Genomic DNA, 6,587 nt, shown 5'->3' with positions numbered 1-6,587 from the left:
TATTATTCTGACATAGGCTATAGCTATACGTGTCCTAAACTGATAGTAAAGTTATTTATGTCAGACTGTATTTCAAGTTATTTTTTTGTTTGTTTGCTTGCTTGCTTGTAAAGATACAACGAAAAACAAAACTCTCCTGCAGTTTATTTGGGTATTTTCAGCTGCCTCGTGTGTTTAACAAACCACTGTAACTGTTAAACAGCACATGGATATTTTCGTTTTGAGACCATTCAACCAGCACTTGATTAAAGCATGGTTAAACCTATTTTACCTTGGAAAATAAAAATAACCTTATTTTGTAATATGCTCATTTGCCATCATTTTGGTTTAATGGGTAGTTTGATGACATATATATATATTTGCTTATAATTAATAAACAAATCTGTTTAGTTAATCTTTAATTAATCTTGAAAATCGTCCATGTTGTGCATGTCGATTTATAAGTGGCATGTAGACCGTATCCGACCATACATTGATAAATATCATTAATTGATATCAGTGTAATCGCATAGCATGTGTACTGAGTCAAAGAAACCCCATTAAGATCATCTGTTCAGGTAGATTCTGTTTGTTCTGGGACACACCTGTTTACTTTGCCCAGCAGTTTATTCATTCACAGGGCGCGCATAACCAAGCAACCCCTGTTGTTTAAGGACCAAACACCCCCAACTGCTATGCACCCCCCCTATAGTTTAAACCCGCCAACCAATCGCAGGACCCGGGGGCGTAGGCCAACGGCGGGTCCTGTGGACTGAGGAGTACTTCATTCTCAAACTCGATGTTCCTCAGAGGAAAAAGCGCCTGTTTAATTCACCAAGCCAACATCCAGTCAGTAGTACGACAGTCCGCGCGGATTCGTATCCTCGCCTTGCTGGTGCATTACAAGAGAGAGTGAGGGCGAACAGGCAGTACGGAGGAACTGTGCGCAGAAGGAGGCGTTTATGTGCGCTATAGAGCTTGTGGTGCTGAAACGCGCTCAGTTGCACCGGCGAGCGGAGCCCCTCTGATCAGGAGAAACGGAGATTTTGTTCCTGTCACCCCTATACGGATGATTTACTCCAAATACTTGGATTGATTCAAGATCTTCGCATTGAAGAAACTTAATTTGAACACAATTTTGTTGGGAAATATTAACAACACGGGAACGATCGAGTGAAAGTTCTGAACTTTAAAGAGACAACCTGCATTGATGCTTAGACTGTGTTCAGATGGCAGTAGAGACTTCCAGCTCTCAGAGCTGAGGTTAACATAATCTGCTGTGTTTTTCAATTTTTACTAACCAATTCAAAGAGGTGGGCGAGGGACCAGCTTCCACATTCAGTCCAGCCGGAGCTTTCGTGCGCACACTTTCAGTCTGGACTGCAGGACAAGGTGTTGAAGACTCCGGAAGATGTTGACGTTTTACATCGCATTGTGCCTTTTAGGAACAGGTAAGAGATTTTGTTTTAGTTCAGTAACTATTCTAATGATAGAGAATCGGATGTTTGTGTGTACTAAGCGCTGCGTCAACCTAATCATAACGCGATTACCGATCGTTCAGAGCGCTCCGTTTTGAAGTTAACGCAGTGGTTCCTTTGGTGTGTCAAATTGCATTTTGTGGACATATGAGGTCATACGAGAGACCTGCCGATTATTGGGCGAGTGGCACTGCGCCAACTACAAACAAGGGCTAATTTGGAAATTAAACTTGTCATACAGAGCGTGTTAACTCCAGCATAAGCAGCTGCTCTGGTGATATTACTGACTCACCTGCCCCTAACAGAAAATTACCGTGCAGTGCCGTATCATAGGTACTAATAAAACACACAATAGCTGCTGAAATGTTATGTATTTGCATATTTTCTGCAAGGTGTTTTAATGATGTTATTTCCTACATGGCCGGAAACAATGCGCGGCCATCTAGTTTTTATTTTTGTTTTGTTTTTTTTTTTTTTTTTTGGTAGTGACTGTTTTGGTGCATTTATTTTTGTAACATCTAGTTATCAAATCCTTTTGTGTGTGCTATGAAGAAATACTCTGAATCACTGGACCACTTAAATTATGGTGTGTATATGTACGTTTTTTAACGGAATGACATAGATGTGCTTTGGGAAACTTTTTGTTGTTGTTGTTCACGATGCAATCGCGAGAGCGTCCAGTACATGGAACAAGTGGCTGCGTTTCTGACTAATCATGCAGTATATGCATACTGGACTCAAGGCGTATAGTCCTAATGTAGCTACATGACATACTTCAGGATGTTATCTCAGTGCCCCATTAGTGAGCATCATCCAGACAGCAGACTTAGAAAGAGAAAAGTTGAAGCTAAGAATGAACCAGGCTGTGACCATGATAAGGCCATCAGCTAACACCCTTCTGAGAGGTTTGGAAAATGTGTGTTAAAAGCCACAGAGGTCCTACTTTGCCAGTAAGCAGCTGTGTGCTGATCACCAGACTCCAAAAACAAGAAGAACAACAATCTTAATAAGTTCACAACACAACGCCATCAGGAAGGCACAATCTCCTCTCATCAAACAGGAATAATTTTAAACAGCATTAAAATAAATATAAATGGTGCCAGGCCAGAGGTGCGACATTTCTCGTACAGTCTAACGGGATCCGGGAATGCGGGCGCGATCTGAAAGATTATGCTCGTCGCAGTGTTGATGTATTCAATTATTTTAGTACTTTTATGTAGTAGTGTGGCCGCGGGCCATCTCTCGCTATCCTGATATGGTTTTGGAGTATAATAGACTGGCTATCGCTTGCTGAACTAAAGTGCGCTGCCCTCTTGTGTTTCTGACAGAGACCAGCAGCGCTGCAGCGTAGGGTTGGGAGCGGGGAACGTTTCCCACTCTTTAAAGAAGACGAAATCGAATGATATTTACGTATTTAGAGGATTCCATAAGGATTCCTCGAACAAATGCATTTTCCACGCCCCCCGACGCGGACGGAACACCCTATTATATATACTTCTGACAGTGCGATGAGTACAGTTCCGACTCCCGAACAAATGACTCTCATGAAACAGGTTTCTTTTTAGTGACTCATGGGTCATAAACCTAAATTGAGATTAATGTAGTCCGATCTCCTCTAACGAACTAGTGCCTTATGAACAGGTCCGGTTTTAGTGACTCACAAACACACATCGCCAACAGTACAGCATGAACCCGAACGATACGACTCATATTAGTTCGGCTCTTTTTTTTTTCGTTGAATAAACAAACATTCAGCGTGACCGTTGTTGTTCAATTTTCAGAACAAATAACTCTTATGAGCCGGTTCTTTATAGTGAATCCAAAATCAGTTGCTAGCGGAATACTGAAATCAAGTCTGGCTAAAACTATTTACTGTGCATTACTTCTTATATACCCTACCCAAAATGAAGCAAGAAACTGTTAGGTTACTGTTGTTATGTTCAGAATGTTCAGTACGTTGGTAAATAAGTTGTATATGATGTTTTTTTCTGTCACACAAACTAATTAAAAATATTTTTTTATTATTATTTATATTTTTATGAGTTTTAAATTAATTCTGTTAAAAATCTGGGAATTATTTCCAATTATTTGGCAGTTGCAAAAAGATAACATTTTCCTTCAAATGATTTAGTATTTTCCTAGCAAGATGGTAATGTTAAAAGTACTGTAGAATTATTCTCATCACTACTGCAGAGGTGGACATTGTGCAAAGTGAAATGTGTGTAAACTTCTTATTTGCACAACAACATTGCAGTTGAATTATTTGCACACATAAAAAAACATAAGAGAAAACATGTCTATCTTTTGCACAGTCTAGGAGGATTGTTTTTCTACAGTGTTGCAATTAAAACCTCAGTTCACTTGTGTACACTCTAGTTGTTGGCCACCGTATTCAAATTTGAGCTGTTTATTTCACAACCAAAGCCCGGCCGCTACAGTTTTTGCCTATCTGTATGCTTGTGAGAGAGGTTGGATTTTCCCATTTGCTGAGTAGTACAGCATCCTCCAGCCTGGCCTTATTTTTACCGTGCATTCTTTTGTTTCCAACGCCGTTTAACAAATATTTTATTTCATTGGGTGTATTATTAACGCCGGCTTTGATTCAGCTCTGATAAAGGCTTCAAAATCCCCCAGCCCCCTCAGATCCAAAAGTGTGTCTTCTTCCCAATTAACGGCATAAAACGCAAACGAGGCAAAGCGCGTTTCGGTCGGCGCTCAGTAAAACGAATTAAAAAACAAATGTTTTATTGGCGGTTAAGCTGCGTCTTTCTGTCTGTCTCTTTGATAAATGAGGCCGCCGTATTGACATGGATGGAGGCGGGGTAATTAAAATTTAACGATTGAATCAAATGCCTAGCACCATCACAAACTTAAAAATGATAGCGGAAAATGTTAATAAAATGCCTGCCGGGTTCACAAATAGGTTCTAAATTTGTAATAATCATAGCATAAAAGTAAGAGTATGCTTCAGCGTTAAGCACAATAAACAGAGCTTTATCTGAGGATATGTTATCATTTTCCTTTTATAACAGCTATTTGTTGACTATTGGCTTTCATGGTGTACTTCCTACTCGCATTTCAGGGGAACATATTTGTTGACTATTGAGCTTTTCATGTGGACTTTGTAACTCATTTGGGGGGAAAATATATGACCCTGGCTGCACTAAGTGGGTGTGTAAGTAAGACAGAAGGAGGGGGGAGAAGAAGAAATAGGATGTAGCAGAGCAATTCTTTTGACAGACGTGGTGGCAGCTGCTTTGGGAGGAGCAGAGAGGCTCCCGGATGGCCAGAACCACTCATTCTCACCTGACAAGCATACAAGCAGCACACCACACTCGGAAAAACCACCAGCAGCTCACATCTGACTCACCAGCTCCCTCTCTGAATAATGGCTCATAGATAAGATAGGGCAGAGACGAGAACGATTGTCCTGTTCACACAAACACACCATGCTTTCCTTTACAACACTCACCCACAGACATATACCCCCCGAACGCATGTGCAACACATACATCTCCTTTATCTCTTGGCCTCCCTTTTGTTTGTCTTTCTGTCTATTTCTCTCTCTTTCTCTTCTCTCTCTCTCTCTCTCTCTCTCTCCTCTCTCTCTCTCTCTCTCTCACACACACACACACACACACACACAATTTCAGAGTGTCTGACAAGACGAAGGCTCAGAACTAGTAGCAAAGAGTAAGGTTGAAGCAGAGAACATGATAGAGTCTTGAAGAGACCAGCCCCTAGTGCCAGATATTCATGTGCATGCCCTTACCAAGCTCAGCCGTTTCTTTTTTTTTTTTTTTTTCTCCCAGCCTTAATTGTGCTTTCTCGGAATGTCCCTTAATCTCCCAGTGGAATTCTGTTGCACGTGCCATCGGTATTCAAGTAATCTCCAGCACTGTGCTTTTTTTTTTATAACCCTTTGGCATGGGGTTGCAGTCCCCATAAGGCAGCGTTCAAAGGAAGCGTGTTAAGATCATAAGACTTCGCCTACTGCTCCTTCCTCCCTAGTCCTGTTTGCCTTGTAAAGAGCAAAAGAAAATACATAACTGACTATCCCTTTGCGCATATTTATTTAAATATTTTATCATTTGTTTCCCTAACGCACATTTTCGTTCACATACTTACCTTCTTTCCCTGCTTTGTAGTGTTCGAGCATCAGTATCAGCAAGGTAGGACGATTGAATATACTGATGCATTAAGACATTTAACATAAAGTTGTGTAACATCCTGCTTTCAAAAATCAAGCACATATTATGCATTTTTGCCATCTGTGGTAACCCATAGTCCTATGTAAATATCCATTTGTTTTTAAACATATGATTCTTTCTCTATACACATAATAATTAATATCATTAAGTAACTTTCTAGTTATGTCTAAAGCTGACTTAAATTTGTTCTAGACCATTAGGCATCATAATGCTGTGTAGGGTATCAGAGTGAATCAGACATTTAAGATTCGATCAGATTGGTGTTTAAAACAAACCCAAAGAGCCAAATCCCACAAAGAGGCCCAGGACAACAAGACAATGTCATAAATCTGTCCACAATACCCTAGCACCAGCCAGTCTGATTGTTGTAGCAAGCGCAAACCAACCAACTCTTTCACAGAACAGCTTGCAACATTAAAAACAAAAGAACACTTATTGATAATCCCAACACAGGAAGGATATTGTCAATTTTGGGGCAAGAAGCCCAAGATTAATGATTGAAGAGACAACATCATGACATCACATAAGGGAAACCATTAGTAGAGACTTCGTTGGGTGGTTTCCCCACCCAGGACAAGACCAGTCTTCTTCTAGAACTTTTTGTTCTTCACAAAGCACAGCCTCACGTTCACAGCATGACAGAGATAGTCTTTTACAGATATATGCACCTAAATTATGCTAAAAGGACTTATGAGCAACTAATCATTTCTATGCATAACTCCATATTATGTATGTAACCCACACATTTGAATATCATTTACTAATCACTCGTTGTGTATGGCTTTTGAATGACTATTGAATAGTTTATAGGTTTATATTTCATGTTGGGTATATATGAGTTAAAAAAAAATTAATGCTTTACATGTTTCTATCAATCAATCCTTTGTAAAAATTAATTTATATTCTCGTTATAGAAATC

The sequence above is a fragment of the Cyprinus carpio genome, unplaced genomic scaffold, assembly GCF_018340385.1.
Source record: "Cyprinus carpio isolate SPL01 unplaced genomic scaffold, ASM1834038v1 S000000807, whole genome shotgun sequence".
Lineage (NCBI taxonomy): Eukaryota > Metazoa > Chordata > Actinopteri > Cypriniformes > Cyprinidae > Cyprinus > Cyprinus carpio.
This window is presented reverse-complemented; position numbering follows the sequence as displayed.